Raw genomic sequence first — 19,180 nt, forward strand, 5'->3', positions numbered from 1 at the left:
CACAACAGTCAAGTGTCATCAGCCACCGGCCTCTCCCCGTTTGAGGTGTGCTTGGGGTATCAGCCCCCCTTGTTTCCGGTGGTTGAGGGAGAGGTCGGTGTGCCCTCGGTCCAGGCCCACCTACGGAAGTGCCGTCGGGTGTGGCGTGCCGCCCGCTTTGCTTTATTGAAGGCCCGGACGAGGGCGAAGAAACATGCAGACCGGCGGCGGGCCCCGGCCCCCAAGTATCGTCCTGGGCAGGAAGTGTGGTTGTCCACCAAGGACATTCCCCTTCAAGTGGACTCCCCGAAACTCCAAGAACGATACATCGGTCCCTTCAAAATTCTCAAAGTCATCAATCCCGCCGCAGTGAGGCTCTGGCTTCCGGCCTCGCTGCGGATTCATCCAGTGTTTCATGTCTCCCGGATAAAACCCCATCACACCTCACCCCTCTGCACCCCGGGTCCGGCACCACCTCCTGCCCGGATCATCGACGGGGAACCGGCTTGGACCGTGCGCCGGCTCCTCGACGTCCGTCGAATGGGCCGGGGTTTTCAGTACCTGGTGGCCTGGGAGGGGTACGGCCCCGAAGAACGCTCCTGGGTGAAGAAGGGCTTCATCCTGGACCCGGCCCTCCTGGCCGACTTCTACCGTCGCCATCCGGACAAGCCCGGTCGTGCGCCAGGAGGCGCCCGTTGAGGGGGGGGTCCTGTTGTGTGGGCCGCTGAAGAGGAGGTACTGCTGGCCCACCACCACCAGAGGGCGCCCTGCCTGGAGTGCGGGCTCCAGGCACCAGAGGGCGCTGCCGCCTTACGAGAGCAGCCAGGGTGACAGCTGTCACCCATCACTGGACACAGCTGACTCCACTCAGCACGGAGGTATATCACCAGGACGGCGTCTCCACCTCAGTGCCGAGATATCGCCTTAAGATAGAGGTAACGATTCTCTGCTGTATTATATTGCCTTTCTTGTTGAGCATTGCAGGACAGCTGTCTACTAAAAGCCGTTGCTTCAGATAAGTACTCACCTTCCTGCAGTATTGTGACGTGAGGTGGAGACGGCTTCTCCCCTCTCTGTGTTACTGGGTGCAGCCGCATCCACACCTGTGTGTTTGTTCTCTTGCCAGCAGTACCAGATCCGACGAGCGGAGGCAGTGGCCACCTGGGAATTCGGGACTTGGCGGTTCCAGTACTTCCAGGGTTCGGTGGCAGAGGAAATCTGGGTGGTTCCGGTTCGACTTGGACGGACGTCTCCTACCTTCGAGCCTGCCCACACGACACCAGTGGAATTCGGCTTAACCCCAAATTGTCAATTGTTGTATTGGTTGTGCACGTTTCACAACAGTAAAACCTTATTTACCTTCTCCATTGTCCGTTCATTTGCGCCCCCTGTTGTGGGTCCGTGTTCCTACACTTTCACAACAGTTTTCTTACCTTAAATTAATGACATCATAAGGCTTATGAGTAAATTTATAATGATGTTCCAATTTAAATTTTACATTAAATAGTTTAATGGGTGCGTAGTTATGATGGAATTTATGTCAGATTTTAAACTAAAGCTGCTTCAAAGTATTGAAATATTCAGTTAGTTCCTGAAAACACTGTTTTGGATGTCAGCAGTCAGATTTTGGATTTTGCTGAAGAGCTCTGGGTGAATAAATTAAAACTTCTACACACTGTTTACACATATTAAATGCTATTCACATATTATATTATGACACTGGAGGTGGAATCATGAATATAAGTTCAAATTTAAATGTCCAGCTTTAAATAGGATGAAGTGTTTGAGAATTATAGGACTTTTTATTTGTTTCTTTTGTAAAAAGGACCTAAAGTGTATCGATTCATGATGCGCGTGTTATTCTATCGTGATGTCATTTACATGCAAACAGATATAAATAGTGACACTGTGGTCTGAACTTGACCCAAAAAGAAAAGATTATAAAGTTCAGGCTCCGCCCAGTGGTTAAAGTATGTTACTGCACCATCTCTTCGTGCAGGGACATAAGCCTCGGTCCCACCGAGTGAAGAAGGAGCCACGCACCCTGTTTTTTTTTTTGTTTCATGAGCTATCGTGGCATTATAGTGGCTCAGAGTGGCTCTTAGAGGCATTATCTTCAGTTAACGAGGCTCCTCTCTGAGCGTGGCGCTAATTTCAAGATGTTCAAAATTGCGCAGTTTGTGTTGAGTTACTGCAACGGCTTAGAGGCATTTGCGTGGTGCTTACGAGTCTGCAAAAAGTCCATTATCCGTGCGCCTGGCACCTTCGCAGGACCTGAGAGGCTATTTTTGGAGCGGCTCCTCCTCTTGCGCACACAATTGCACCTGCTCTGTGCGCTGGACTCTTTATATTTTGTAGCGGATTAATCATTTTCTGCCAAACCTTGGATGTTGAAAACACTTCTAATCACTTCTGGCATCACAGAGGACTGTTTCATCTGGACACTTTTTTCCTCTCTTTCCTGCTCCATGTGGGATGTATTTTGAACAGCTTAAGGTAATTATTTTTAATGTTTTTTATAGCTTGATAAAACAGTTCCTTGCTATAAAAGTATGTCTGTATGTTGACGTCTGTTGTATGTAAAAGTATGCTGATTTAATGTCTTGTTAATGGATCACTGTGTGTGCGCACTGAGGCAGGACCTGAGAGGCTATTTTTGGAGCGGGTCTCCTCTTTGCGCACCAAATTCCACCTGCTCTGTGCGCTGGACTCTATATAAAATAATTATTTTGTAGCGGATTAATCATTTTCTGTCAAACCTTGGATGCTGAAAATACCTGTAATCACTTCTGGAATTAATATATCACATGAGCTCCATTCCATGAGTGCGCACTGAGGCAGTGACTCATTATCACGCTTCAAACGAGCATTTAGGCAGAACGCCAGCTCACAAAAGAGTGATATTTCAGTCAATATTGGATGAACACAAAGTTAAAATTTGGGTGACTGCGTGAAAGTGGATGTGTGTTTAAAGCCATGGAAGATAATAACTCCAGTGGAACAGCTAAGAGCAGGAGCTGTGCGGCAACACAGGTGGAGAGCGCGCAAAAGACCGACTTTGAAGACATAACACAAAGTTAAAAGTTGTATCATAGTGACTTGTAAGCTGCGGAAGAAATAAAGAAATATATATATATATATATATATATATATATATATATATATATATATATATATGGGTGATTCTTAGACTACGGGCACTTATTATGTCCTTTGATCATATTGTATGAAAAACAGAAAAAAGGGGAAATTTCAGACTTTTATAGTTATCTTTACAATGAAAGTGTGTTAAGAAATTTGTTCTAGTAGTCTATGATGACTTTTTCACCTTTTTTCAGCATCATTATATGCAAATATTGCCGTTTTGTGCTTGTCCCACACCCAGACTTTTGATCTTCAATGATAAAAATGAATGGTAAAGAAACGTTTGTTTCTAATGTTTTAAAATATCTCTGAATAAAATATCAGTAAAATAATCAAAACATAATTGGGGTATTCAATGTCATACAACTGTTGTGTCAGCACACATGTATATAGCGCCAAATCACAACAGTTGCCCCAAGGCGCTTTATATTGCAAGGCAATGGTGTGGTGGAAATTACATTTACAAGGCCAATAGTGCCCATAGTTAAAGAATCACCCATATATTGAAAATGATCCACAGGTGTATATAATAAAACGGCCACCTCATTCTGTATGCAGAACGGCACCGCGCGCAAAAGAGCGCTTTTGCAGAAATAAACAGATGAACACAAAGTCAAAAGTGGAATCACGTTGTAAAAATGATTGTGCTTAAAGCCAGGGAAAAAATAAAGCCAGCAAGCCACGGATGGAACGGAAGCCAGAAAGAGCAGAGAGGCGGCTGTCCATGAAAGGACAACAGCAGGCGCGCAAAAGAGCGATTTTGCAGAAATAAACGGACAAACATAAAGTTTTGTGTGTTTAAAGCCGCAAAAAAAAAAAAAAAAAAAAAAAAATGCCAGAGAGCCGGAGCCAGCAAGGAGCACAGAGGCGGCTCTCCAGGAACCTGTGGTTCGGGTCTAACTGGTCTGGTGCATTACAGGTGGACTGCAGCCTGGCGCACAGCCCACAACTGCAGAACTGTGATGGAGTGTCTATTTTTGGACTGCGCAAAAAAAAAGAAAGAAGGGACATCTTTAAATGCTGCTGTGAATCTGTGAATTGAAAACCCACACTTTGAAGGGACCAGATGTGGAAGGGCTGGAGGTTTGGACCAAACTCATGCCTAAACGTGCGCCAACATGGCGCTATCATGGCACTACGTGGCTTAGTGTGGCTGATGCGAGCCATTCGAGGCTGTCATGACAGGTCGGTCGTGGCTCACTAGAGGCTGCTACGCGGCACATGCGGCGTACAGAGAGGCACATAGTGGCACCTTCATAGTGGATACGTGATAGATGAAAACGTGGGTCATTCTTCAAAATAATCACCCATGCGTGGCTCCTTCTTCAGCCTTCATTATTCGGTGGGACCGAGGCTATAATTTGTTTGGTTATTTATTTATTTAGTTATTCATTCATTTTATCCAAATCTCCCTGATTAACTGCAGTAATTGTGGCTTCAAATCACGGTCCAAATGTTACATTTTAATAAAAAATAAAAAACAAAAAACAACCCATCAAAAAGCAACCAAAAACTTACGAAATAACAATTACATTAAAGCCTTTTTCGAATATTAATGTGCTGAATGTCTCCTGAAATCCGACGTGTGTTGATGTTGCTGTTAAAAACTAAACACTCTGCAAAGTTGAAGTTCTGAAGTCACACTCGTCCTTTATAACACAAAGACTTTACTTATTACTGACTTATTGTTCTTTGTGACGTCACACAGACATAAAGTAAGAATAAAGAGTTTAACGTCTTTTGAGGTTACAAATGACGTAATTTGCCACTTATAAAGGTACGTGACTGCTGTTCACATGACCTTGATTAATATCGTACATATACTATAATACTATTCAATAATAATAATAATAATAATAATAATAATGCAATATATGTCCACATACATTCAATATTTGTAAACATTTTGAACTGACTGAACTTGTGTGCACACATACACATATTGAACTGGATCACACTGTACACATTGTGTTGAATGTGCATCAACAACAGTCACATTCATCAATAAATTGTCTTGTAAATACACCAAAAATCATCTGTTTCTGTGTGAACAAAGGTCATAAAACGGTGATAAAAACACAATTAGTTAACGTTATATAGGTTAACAATGGTTTCCATGGGAACTAAAAATGCTTAATTTGAGAGCTTGTGAGAAATCAGAAGGCTTCTTACAAAATAAAAACGTTTTCAGGAGCTGCAATTGGTCAGTTCTGTGCATGACGTCATCATCACTGTGACTTTAAAGGGCATCGTTTTGGAAATTTTAATATGGAGAAGTCTACACACACTCACTCACTCACTCACTCACTCACTCACTCACTCACTCAGTGGTTATAATTGGTACATCCTGTGTGGTTTGGGTGTTTGGACACAGATGTTGTTGTCCACTCTGACAGTGTGTGATGTTCCCACCCGTGTCAGGGCCTCTTTACACACTCTGCACCTTTGGGTCCTGGTGTGTTGGTCCCCCTGTTTGGACTGATGTGACACTGAGTGGCTGTTCTTCTGCAGCCACCATCAGTACGTTTGTGAGTGCCCTCCTTGACTATGAACTTTTCAAACCATTTCTGAAGAGGCTAAAACAAAAACATAATCCACTCACTTCCATAAGCAACATGAGTCCAATAGTTTGTGTTGCTTAAATTCATGTTCACTGAATACATGACAATGTGTTTGTGTACGCAAGAATTTGACACAAAACTCCAACACTCAGACACTGACTGAACTACATCCTATTAAAATGTAGTAAATGTGCGCAACTTCATGATGCACTTTTCACAGAAACCATGTTTAAATACGAGGTATATTAGAAAAGTATCCGACCTTATTATTTTTTTCTAAAACCATATGGATTTGAATCACGTGTGATTGCGTCAGACAAGCTTGAACTCTCGTGCACATGCGTGAGTTTTTCCACGCCTGTCGGTTGCATCATTCGCCTGTGAGCAGGCTTTGAGTGAGGAGTGGTCCAGCCCCCTCGTTGGATTTTCATTGTCAGGAAATGGCGGAATGATTTGGGCTTTTTTCCATCAGAAGTTTTTCAGAAACTGTTAGAGACTGGCAGCTGGAAACCATTAGAAAAATGTATCTGGCTTTCGGTGAAAATGTTACGGGCTTGGTAGAGAATAAGGAGCGTTACTGTCACTTTAAGGACGGCCCCCAGCGGCTGTGGGGCACGCCGCGCTCTGAAGCCGTCATTGACAGGCTGAACGTCCATTTCATTTCTAAACGGATCGCTGTCTGGATCCGTGACCATCGTGTGCCATTTCTCTGGTTATCACAAGAGCTGGACATCAACCATTTTCCGGCAGATTTCACTTTTAACAAGAGATTTTGTCATGGAAAGCCGAGCGGAGGCTTCGCATGTCACGATGGATTTGCTACTGGAGCGAGACAAAACCATCTCCGTTTTGGTCTCACAGGACGGCTTTGAGATGGCGTTTAGACAGCTGTCGGTGGTTTTTCCATCGAGTGATTATTCAAGAAATTGTGGATGTGCCTGGACATGCCAGAACATGTCCCATGAGGCTTCATCACGGCGTTACTGTGCGCCATGCGGCACCGCCGCGACGCGCGAAGCCTCCGCTCCTCTTTCCATGACAAAAACTCCTGTAACAGTGGAATGTGCCGTTCATTTCCAAACTGGACGCTGTGTTTTATCCGGGACGTCATCTGACTAGCACAGGAATTGTGAAAAGACGTGGACATCAGCACTTTCTCGGCACATTGAGACAGACGTGCGGAGGAATTCCGCGCATCGCGGCGGTGCCGCATGGTGCAAAGCAACACCGTGATGAAGCCTCACGGGACATGTTCTGGCATGTCCAGGCACATCCACAATTTCTCGGATAATCACTCGATGGAAAAACCACAGACAGCTGTCTGAACGCCATCTCAAAGCCGTCCTGTGAGACCAAAACGGAGGTGGTTTTGTCTTGCTCCAGTAGTGAATCCATCGTGACGCGTGAAGCCTCCGCTCGGCTTTCCATGGCAAAATCTCTTGTTAAAAGTGAAATCTGCCAGAAAAAGGTTGATGTTCAGCTCTTGTGATAACCAGAGAAATGGCACCCGATGGTCACGGATCCAGACAGCCATCCATTTAGAAATGAAATGGTCATTCAGCCTGTCGATGGCGGCTTCGGAGCGCGGCGCGCCCCACAGCCGCTGGGGGCCGTCCTTAAAGTGACAGTAACACTCCTTATTCTCTACCAAGCCTGTAACATTTTCACCGAAAGCCAGATAAATTTTTCTAATGGTTTCCAGCTGCCAGTCTCTAACGGTTTCTGAAAAAATTCTGATGGAAAAAAAGCCCAAATCATTCCGCCATTTCCTGACAATGAAAATCCGACGAGGGGGCTGGACCACTCCTCACTCAAAGCCTGCTCACAGGCGAATGACGCAACCGACAGGCGTGGAAAAACTCACGCATGCGCACGAAGGTTCAAGCTTGTCTGACACAATCACACGTGATTCAAATCCATATGGTTTTTGAAAAAAATAATAAGGTCGGATACTTTTCTAATAGACCTCGTACAATGTAAAATAATCTGTTAGCACAACAAATCTATTTTATGATGATGATGATTATGATGATAATGATGATTTTGATGATGATAATGATGATGATGGTCATGATGATGGTGATGATGATGATGATAATGATGATGATGATGGTGATGATGATGGTCATGATGATGGCAATGATGATGATGATGATTGTGATGGTGATGATGAAGATGATGAAGGCTTCAGCACAGGGCCGGCCCAAGCCTTTATGAGGCCCTTGCAGAATTTAATCTGCCACCCCCACCACCTCAGCACCAGATGCCTTATTATTCCATAGGCTACACTGTGTGTGTAACGTACCCACTATCACTTGCGTAGTTGATAACTAATGTGAGAAGTTCTCACGTTAGTTACTGACCCCCCAAACGGTGCATATCAGAATTGCCCAACAGTGGCAGCAGCCAACAGCAGGAATTGACTAACTTATTACGGGTGTTGTGTCAAGTATGAAAATAATATAGAACTTGTTTTTATGTGTGTAATGTCATTTCATTTGAATTATTTAATATTATTAATTATTCAAAATTTTATGCATTTTCTTATCATGATTTCTCTGTGTTCTTGGCGGCCCGAAGCAATCGCATAATTTGAGTATCATTTGACGGCTCTGCTTCAGCGTTACTGAAGTAAGTGAAAGCACATGACAACAACATGATCCAGTGGTGATAATGAGGCCGCTCTCACATCCAGCATGAAGCCCCACAAATTACATGTACGCTGTAAAATACAACAACTGAATGAACAAATGATGTCATCCTCTCCAGTTTGGTCACAATATGTGTTGCAATATTAATAATTTAAACTGTGTTAATTTACTTGTTTTTGTCAAATCCACCACATTTTTCTTCCTTTTCTTTAAAACCTGCTTCACCTGTGATCCACAGATCAAAGCTGAGAATAAAATGAACACATATACACAAATTAAATGTTGAATAATTGTCACATTATGCTGAATGTGCATCAATAATCACAAACAAATTGTCCAAATTAACCTGAAAAGTTACTCAAAATGATGATGATAAGGATTTGATAAAAAAAAAATAATATTTGGACTCACTTCACAACAGCTGATTAAAGATCTCAAGATGAAATATTACAGTTTTTATTGACTGTTTCTGCAAGACATAAGAAAGTCTTATTAGTCAGATTTGAGCAAACCGACCTTGTGCATGACAGCAACCTTCACACACATGAAAGAGCTCAGAGGTTAAAAATAAAAAGCTGTTTTTTTTTTTGTTTGTTTTTTGTATATTAATTTATTTTCTTTTGTTTTCAGTCAAGGATCTTTGATTTTCTGTTGAAATGTTATCTGGCTCCACCAGTCTGCAGGTTCTTCTTCTAACATCTATTTTATCTATTTTATTTTGTCTGTTTGTTATCTTAACATATTATTCTATGCCATTAAGACACATGATTACTGAGGTTGTTATAATAACATGAAATTATTAGTTAAAAACGTCTCAACTACAAAATAAATGCTAATTTGAAAATCCAGGCCCAACTGAATTAGAAATGTAAGTCAACTTGACTTTGGGGATAAAAACGCCTGCGTCATCATGCTTTTCTTGAAATGCATAGTGGGAATGCAGCTGCGGGCGGTAAACATGTGCTCCTTTCCTCCCTTCCTCCATTTTGGACACAAGTTGGAAGGCATCGTCGACCGCATGTTTCTTTGGAGGTAAAACTTTCACTCGGTGAAATTAATCTATTTCATTTAAGGGTGATTCTTAGACTACGGGCACTTATTATGTCCTTTGATCATATTGTATGAAAAACAGAAAAAAGGGGAAATTTCACACTTTTATAGTTATCTTTACAATGAAAGTGTGTTAAGAAATTTGTTCTAGTAGTCTATGATGACTTTTTCACCTTTTTTCAACATCATTATATGCAAATATTGCCGTTTTGTGCTTGTCCCACACCCAGACTTTTGATCTTCAATGATAAAAATGAATGGTAAAGAAACGTTTTTTTCTAATGTTTTAAAATATCTCTGAATAAAATATCAGTAAAATAATCAAAACATAATTGGGGTATTCAATGTCATACAACTGTTGTGATTTTTTTTTAAACAAAATGTAGTTCTCCCACACTATTGCCATAATTTCCACCACAACACTGTAATGTCCCTAAACAGTTTGTATGAAAGATTGTTTGGGTAGTTTCTATGGAGATAAACAGTGACATCAGAGCACATGTATATAGCGCCAAATCACAACAAACAGTTGCCCCAAGGCGCTTTATATTGTAAGGCAATGGTGTGGTGGAAATTACATTTACAAGGCCAATAGTGCCCGTAGTTAAAGAATCACCCTTAAGTGTGTGTGTGTGTGTGTGTGTGTGTGTGTGTGTGTGTGTGTGTGCAAATTCAAATCACAACCAAGCAGGTCAATCAATAAATAAATCCAAGTCAAGTTAACTGACACAAAAGGTTTACACAACTTACAGTTTTAATTAAAATGAGAACAGATTTGCTAGTTCAGACAACTACCCTAAATAGTTAAATCAATTGACAAATCCAAGTCAACTTAACTGAAACAAAGGGTTTATAAAACTGACCATTTCAGATTCAAACAACTACCTGAATGAGTTAAATCAATTATGAAAGATAAATCAACCCAAACTAACGCAGGTGTTTACCCAACAAGGAATATCTAACCTAGATAACAACTTATTTTCTTTCACTTAACTTGAAATTTTAAGGCAGCCCTTTCACTCGTATTTTTAAGTTGAAACGACACGTTAGATTTTACAGTGAATGAGCTCAGAGGTTAAAAAAGGCTTTTTTTTTTGTTCATTTGTTTATTCATTTATTTCATTTTATTTTTCATATTCCAGTTCATTCTTCAGTCAAAGATCTTTAATTTTCTGTAGAAATGTCATCTGGATCCAGGGTCTTCTGACATCCTCAATGAGGTCCAGCAACTTACAGAAAACCACCTTCTGGAATCTAAAAATAAGCAAATAAACAAGTAAATACATAAAAATAACACATTTTGTGTGTGCAGAATACCAGCTTCTGTACATTCTGCAGAAATATCAACTTCTGAATCACAGTTTCATGATGAAGTGCTGTTGAGGGAACGAGTAGCTCACTTTCTCTCCTCCCTCATGTAGATCATGAAAGCGTTGGTCGGCTTTTTAATGTATTTTGTGTACAACTACAGACGACTGCATACACACAAATATTAACACTGACTCACACTGAGCACTGGTTCTTCAACGGCCACGCCCACAATTTGTCTCATAAAATACTGAGATACTAGAGATCTGTCATCAAACTCACTAAGTGATACCCCTCACTCTGCCGTACTTGTTGTTTTAAAGTATTTTGGTGGCAGTAAATCTGATGAAATACCTGAATTCAGAAACTCACAAACATACTGACACATAGATTTAAAAAACAAAACAAAAAACCTAATTATCTCCCCTTAAAGACATCGCAGCAGAATAGTTTTCCTTCGTGCACGCCTTCATACAGTGTGCTCCCATTTTGTGACGTTTTGTTGAAATCAACCAATGGATGCATAAACAGGATGATTCCTAAATAACCTCAAAACCTTTGTTTGCTGGGGGTATAACTGCTCGACAATTCCTGCAGATTTTACACAAGTTTTTACTTTGCAGCTTGTTGACTGAATCACCATGCTGTCATTATTTTTTCTTTTTTTTGGTGCAACATCTAAAACCCAGTTTTCACCCAAACTCTAATACCCATAATTTCTTGTCTGTTGCAGGGCCACAAACACATGCACACCCACTCGCACACCTATGGACAATTTAAAGAGTCCAGTTCACCTAACCCGCATGTCTTTGGATGTGGGAGGTAACTGTAGCACCCGGAGGAAACCCATGCAATCATGGGTAGAACATGCAAACTCCACACAGAAAGGCCACAGGTGGGAATTGAACCCTTGACCTTCTCACTGTGAGGCAACAGTGCTAACCACTAAGCCACCGTGCTGCCCTTTCAATTTAGCAATGTATTACAATTTTATAATTTTGTGGATAAAATGTAAATAATAATGAAAATAAAATACATGTTTCCTCACTTCAAGTCGCTTTGTATGAAAGTGTCATAATTGAATGTGATGTAACATCTTGAGGGAGCCTGTGGTTTAGATGTTTGTAGTATTTGCAACCGCCACTCGATGGAGACCTTTATGCCATAAAGGAATCTAATGGGTCCTGACCTGAGTTGTTGTTACCACTGTAGTGGTGTGCCACAAATTTGTGACAACACCTCTTTCAAGATGGCGGAAAAAATGTTGCAAATAAATAAATAAATAAATAAATAAATTGATGTCCCCCTCTAGTGTTTATTCATCTCTATGACTGGGCATACAACAAAATTATCTTTTTTCTCCACTTGATGGTGACAAATATGTGAAAACTGACCTGAATGCTGTTTTGTTTTCCCCTCTGGCACTGCAGAGGCGCCAATCTTCAGTGACGTCACATCCTAAAGATGGAATGTTTTCAAAAATAAACTGTCATACTGTCTTACTGATTATGGCACACTGTCTGCTGCACTGTTCTGGTTCTAATCTATGACACATGGTATTTTATGTTTGCAGCAGTGACAGCAATTATAAATGTAAAGGACAAATTAAATTTAAATAATCTCTTAATAAATTTCAAATCTCACTGAATAATGTGTTGAAAAAGTTGCAGTTAATAATAGTTTTATATTGATTAAGAGACTGAGGAAATATGCTTCAGTTAACTTTTCATTCAGTCTGATGAGTGAACTTGTGGACATTTAATTGCTTGTCATTTAAAAGATGCACAAATCAACAGCGAAATGTTTGATTTTGATGTCTTCGTTTCACCATTTCATCAGCAAATGTCTTTGTACTTTGGTACTTTTGTTTCACTTTTACAAAATTGTCTTTAATAATCTCATTGACAGCAGCAGCACATAAAACATACAGTAAGGAAGTTTTGGAATATAATAAACAGGTTTGGACAGAAGATTAAACTAAACTGACAAACGAATTAATATCATTTTCTGGAGTACATTTTTATGGTTTCTTCAAAGCACAAATGGTAAATGGACTGCATTTATATACCGCTTTTCCTTCTGCATCAGACACTCAAAACACACTTTACAATTATGCCTCACATTTACCCATTAACACAAACACACTCACACACCAATGTCAGGGTGCTGTCATGCAAGGTATTCACTACACACTGGGAGCAACTTGGGCCTTGTCCAAGGGCCCTTAATGATTTTCCCGTCAGGCTGGGGTTTGAACTGAAGATCCTCTGGTCTTAAGCCCAATGCTTAACTACTAGACCATCACCTCCCCACAAGCAAATAACTGGCTTTTGCAGCAGGTATGCACTATAGTGAGTCCTATTGTAGCATATAATGAGATACTATAATTAAATGACAGGTGTATTGTTTCCTTGGTATACCTGTAAGATACAAAAAGAATTCAGGCCATGAATTAAACTACTCGTATAATATTTGAAACTTATTGTGATAAATGTGTTCACTTCTTAAATGGTTCCTAACATCAAACACGTTTTACAGACTGAGTGATAAAATCTTTGGTTTCAAACATCTGTAGAAATTAAATAGTCATCAAGTTGCATTTCGTCACCTTCCTAAAATAATGGCCTAATATTTTCCAGACCATGACTTGGGCCATTATTTTAGGAAGGTGACAATTTGAAAAGTTATTTTTGGATGAGCACGGCTGTTCACACACAAAGAATAAAGACTTCTAAACAAGGTAGTAATCGCTCTGTGGCTTGACTTTAGGAAGAACACATGCGATGACTACAAGCCCGCTCATGGGTGATGAGGCAAATCCGTGAGTGGCAAGTTCTACAAAAGTGGTGGCAGTTAAAGGTGTGGATGGTATTTGGGTTAGAAGTGGCAGTAGCAGCCCGAGATTTCTTCCTCTGGCATTTTTCTTCCAGGGCAACCTGCCACCTCTGCTCGGATTGATTTACGGCCTCGTGGATTTGGTTGCGCACAGCCCTCATGCTCGGCGGCCATGTGGGTCCACTGGTTTGGATTTACAGTGGGGAAAATAAGTATTTGATCCCCTGTCAGTTTTGCAGGTTTTGCCACCTACAAAGAATGGAGAGATCTGTAAGTTTTATCGCAGGTACACTTCAACTGTGAGAGACAGAATCTAAAAAAAATCCGGAAAATCACATTGTATGATTTTTAAGTAATAACTTTGCATTTTATTGCATAAAATAAGTATTTGATCCCCTAGAAAAACAGAGTTAACAATTGGTACAGAAACATTTATCTGCCATTACAGAGGTCAGACGTTTCCTGTAGTTCTTGACCAAGATTTCACACACTGCAGCAGGGATTTTGGTCGACTCCTCCATACAGATCTTCTCCAGATCTTTCAGGTTTGGAGTTTCAGCTCCCTCCAAAGATTTTCTATTGAGTTCCAGTCTGGAGACTGGCCAGGCCTCTCCAGGACCTTGAAATGCTTCTTATGGACCCCCTCCTTAGTTGCCCTGGCTGTGTGTTTGAGGTCAGCCATGACCCATCTTCAATGCTCTTACTGAGGGAAGGAGGTTGTTTGCCAAAATCTAGCAATACATGACCCCATCCATCCTCCCGTCAATACGGTGCAGTCGTCCTGTCCCCTTTGCAGAAGAGCACCCCCAGAGTATGATGTTTCCACCCCCATGCTTCACGGTTGGGATGGTTTTCTTGGGGTTGTTCTCATCCTCTAAACATGGTAAGTGGAGTTGATTCCAGAAAACTCTATTTTGGTCTCATCTGACCACATGACCTTCTCCCATGCCTCCTCTGGATCATCCAGATGGTCACTGGTGAACTTCAAACGGGCCTTCAAACCATGACAGCATCATGTGTTACTAATGTAATCTTTGTGACTGTGGTCCCAGCTCTCTTCAGGTCATTGACCAGGACCTCCTGTGTAGTTCTGAGCTTTCTCAGAATCATCCTTACCCCACAAAGTGAGATCTTGCATGGAATCCCAGACTGAGGGAGATTGACAGTCATCTTGTGTTTCTAATAAATAATCATAACAGTTGTAGTCTTCTACCAAGCTGCTTGCCTGTTGTCCTGTAGTCCATCCCAGCCTTGTGCAGGTCTACAGTTTTGTCCCTGGTGTCCTTAGACAGTTCTTTGGTCTTGGCTATGGTGGACAGGTTGGAGTGTGATTGACTGTGTGAACAGGTGTCTTTTATACAGGTAACAAGTTCAAACAGGTGCAATTAATACAGGTAAATAGTGCAGAATAAGAGGGCTTCTTAAAGAAAAATTAACAGGTCTGTGTGAGCCAGAATTCTTGCTGGTTGATAGGGGATCAAATACTTATTTCATGCAGTAAAATGCATCATCCAAAACCTCTCCATTCTTTGTAGGTGGGAAAACCTGCAAAACTGACAGGGGATCAAATACTTATTTTCTCCACTGTATATCACAGGATTTTAGGGACTTCTTAAGGTTGTCCTTACAACTCAAACAACATGATCTTGGGAAAATGGTCGTTCTCCATTCTGGAAACATGACCAGCCCAACGGAGCTGGGACTTCAAGAGCATGGCTTTGATGACAGCGGTATGTGACCCAGAGCCATAGAGAAGGGTGGTGAGGAATACAGCTCAGTAAACACTGATCTTGGTTTGCTTTTCAGGTTTTTGTTGTACCACACTCATTTCTACCAAAGGAGCTGTTAGCCTTTGTAAGTCTGCTGTTGATTTCCTTGTCAATCCTGGCATCGGATGAGATTGTGCAGCCTAGATAGGTAAACTGCTGAACTTGTTTCAGTACAGTGTTACCGATGGTAATGTGAAGAGGGTGATGTGCTTCCAGGGGTGTAGGTTGTAGAGAACCTCAGTCTTCTTCTTCAGTCTTCTGACCTCAAGGCCAAATAACTGCTCTGCGTCTGTGAAGCGCTGAAGAGCTTGTTCAGAGTGAGCGATAAGGGCAGCATCATCTGCAAAGAGTAGGTCTCGGATCAGCTTTTTCCTGGGTCTTTGTGTGGGCTTGCAATTGCCGTAGGTTGAACAGGCTACCATCTAGACGGTACCTGACATAAACTCCATCCTCATGGTCTTCAGTAGCTTGTTGGATCAGCATGCTGAAGGAGATGCTGAAAAGAGTAGGTCCCAGGACACAACCCTGCTTTACACCATTGGAGATTGGAAAGGGGTTGGAAAGGTCACCATTGAGTCTGATCTGTCTGTACTGGTCTTCGTGCAGCTGGATTACCAGCTAGTGATCAGCCATAAAGAAAGCAGCACTTAAAGGCTCGTTGCTTTGACAATTTGCTGTCATGTGGTTAAGAAGAAAGTGAGTCACTGAATACTGACATGATGCAGCGTTTGTTCTGCATTTAAGAAACCAAACCGTGAGTAAGATGCTGAGTGATGATATCAGCATACAAATTCGTGACAAATGGGAGGTATGACTGGTGTGGGTGATGACCTGGTCATCCTTCCTCTCCAATAGCAATTACCAATGAACTGAGAGGTCATTGAAAAATGCAGTGACTAATTTTTACAGATGAGGACAAACCTTTTTATTCCCTATGAAATTTAACTTATTCTTCAAAATTTTCACAAGTGCTTTTTTAACCCAACAAGGAATTTTCAACAGAGCATTTCTAAACATCCTAGTTTTTATTTTGGGTGCCTACATTATTTTACTTTGCACACAGAAACAAAATTATTTCACAGAAACCAAAAACTACCAGGGTCAAAATTACTATTAGCAGAGGTGGGACGAAGTCACCAGCAAGTCACTCTCAGGTGATGAATCGGCAAGTCACAAGTCTCAAGTCATGTCCCAAGTCAAGGCTCAAGTCATAATTGTTTGCAAGCTGAGTGAGACTTGAGTTGAGACTTGTGACTTGCCGATTCACGACTTGACAGTGACTTCGTCCCTGTCAGGGCCTGACTGTTTATGTATTCCGTTGCTGGGGTTTTGGATTGTTTTCTTTTCTTCTTGCTTTTGTATTTCTTTTCTGTGTTTTCTGGGTTTGTGGGGTTTTGTTGCTGGGGCCTGTCTGTGGTTCTTTCTCTCTCTCGGGCCACACCCCTCTTCTGGTTCTTGCTGTGCACACCTGTGTGTGATTCATTGATTGCCACCTGGGGCTTTATTAGCTCACAGCTTGTACCAGCTGTTTGCCAGTTTGTTGTGCCCTGTGCCTTCATACCAGCTCTTGTTCTTGTATTCTCTAGATCTGCCTGCTTCAGTGTTGACTCGACCTCCTGCCTGTTTATTCCGACCTCGTTTTTGCCTGATGTTCTTGGTACTGCTGCTGTATTTTTTGGACTGCCTTCCCGTGCACCAACCATTGCTTCCGTCCTCATTAAAGCCTATTTTCAAACAGAGCTGTGTAAGTGAGTCTTGCAGTTGTCTCCTACCTAACCTGCCCGACAGAACAAACTGGCCAACAATGGAGACAGCAGACTCAGACCCGTTCCACCTGGCAGTTCGCCACCACAGCCAGCAGCTCGCACAACAGGGGGACAAGCTAGATACGCTAAGCTCTGGGTTTAGTGAGCTTGTTACTATGGCATCAGTTAGCGATCAGATGAGCAAACTACTGTCCCGACTCGATCATCAGGCAAAGTCGGATGCAACCACTGGCAATCCCAGCCAACCACCGGGGCTGCCAGCTGTTTCCACGGCCACCGTTCTGGCGCCAGTTGTTTGCAACCAGCTGTCATGTCCAGAACATTTTTCAGGCGACTCAGGAGACGTTAGACCGTTCATCACACAATGTGAATTACATTTTGAACTCATGGCCTCAATTTTTCCGTCTGACAGATCCAAGATTGCTTACATCATCACTCACCTTTCCGGTCAAGCAGCAGCCTGGGCCACAGCAGAGTGGGGTCGTCAATCACCCACCTGTGCTTCGCTCCCGGTGTTCTCAAGAGCCCTCGAGCAGGTTTTTCAGCACACAGCCCCGGGACGTGAAGCAGCACGATCCCTCCTTAAACTGAAGCAAGGCAGCCGCCGAGTCGCAGATTACGCCGTAGACTTCCGGATCCTGGCAGTGAAAAGCGAATGGAACCCGGCTGCACTCCATGACACTTTTTTCCAGGGTTTGTTTGCAGAAATCCAAGACCAGCTCGTGGCCGTAGACTTGCCGGAAGAGTTAGATGATGCGCTCGCCATCCGCACAGATCGCTGCCTACAAGACCGTCCTCGCCGTGGGAACCGCCATCCAGACTATTCTTCCAACACGCCTCCTGCCCGTTCCGCCTCATCCTTCCAAGCCTGGCCTGAGTCATCCCAGCACAGCACTGAGGAGCCAATGCAGCTCAGGCGCATGCGCCTCACTCCTGCTGAGCGACAGCGTCACCAAGTGGACGGCCTCTGTTTTTACTGTGGTCAAGCAGGCCATTTGATAGCCGATTGTCAAGCCAGGGGTGCCACCATGCGGTCAAAGGCTGAATTGCGGGTAAGTCAAAATTCCATCTCCACTGTTTCTACACAAAATATAATTCCAGCCACATTAACGTCAGACCATACGTCCACATCTGTTTCAGCTTTTATTGATTCTGGCTCTGATGCCAACCTGATTCTCTCTTCTCTTGCCAGGCACCTGCATGCTCTGGTGGTACGTGCTGTGGACGGTCACGTCCAGGGCGAAATCACACATCGTACTCAGTCTGTCAAATTACTGATTTCCCATACACATTCAGAGTCAATCAGTTTTTATGTGTTGGATAACATGACTCACTTGCTAATCTTGGGGCATCCCTGGCTGCAACGGCACAGCCCGAATTTCGATTGGGTCAAGGGCGAGATCACGTCCTGGGGTCCAGCCTGTAACTATTCATGCCTGCCTAAACCCGAACATTCTCCGCAGGGCACTAATCCTGACCTCGCGGGGGTACCCGAATGTTACCACGATCTAGCCGCTGTATTCAGTAAGGTAAAAGCCAAGTCCTTACCTCCGCATCGCGAATATGATTGTGCCATAGAACTCCTCCCCGGGGCGAGTCCGCCACGGGGAAAACTCTTTTCTCTGTCGGCACCTGAACGCTACGCAATGAATGATTACATACGGGAATCACTGGCAGCAGGACTAATTCATCCTTCTTCCTCTCCTGCAGGGGCGGGGTTCTTTTTTGTCGAAAAGAAGGACAAGATGCTCCGTCCCTGTATCGATTACCGAGGTCTAAATGACATCACCATTAAGAACCGTTATCTGTTACCACTCATCTCCTCTACATTCGAGTTGTTGGAGGGAGCCACAGTTTTCACTAAGCTTGACTTGCGTAATGCTTATCATTTAGTCCGAATAAGACAAGGAGATGAGTGGAAAACAGCTTTCAACACCCCGACCGGTCATTATGAATACTTAGTCATGCCTTTTGGTCTCACCAACGCTCCCGCCGTCTTTCAGAATTTAGTGAATGATGTGCTACGTGACTACCTTAATAAGTTTGTTTTCGTATATCTGGACGATATACTCATTTTCTCCCGGGATTTAGCTACACACCATGATCACGTACGCACC

Source organism: Thalassophryne amazonica, chromosome 1 (assembly GCF_902500255.1).
Source record: "Thalassophryne amazonica chromosome 1, fThaAma1.1, whole genome shotgun sequence".
NCBI classification, from domain to species: domain Eukaryota; kingdom Metazoa; phylum Chordata; class Actinopteri; order Batrachoidiformes; family Batrachoididae; genus Thalassophryne; species Thalassophryne amazonica.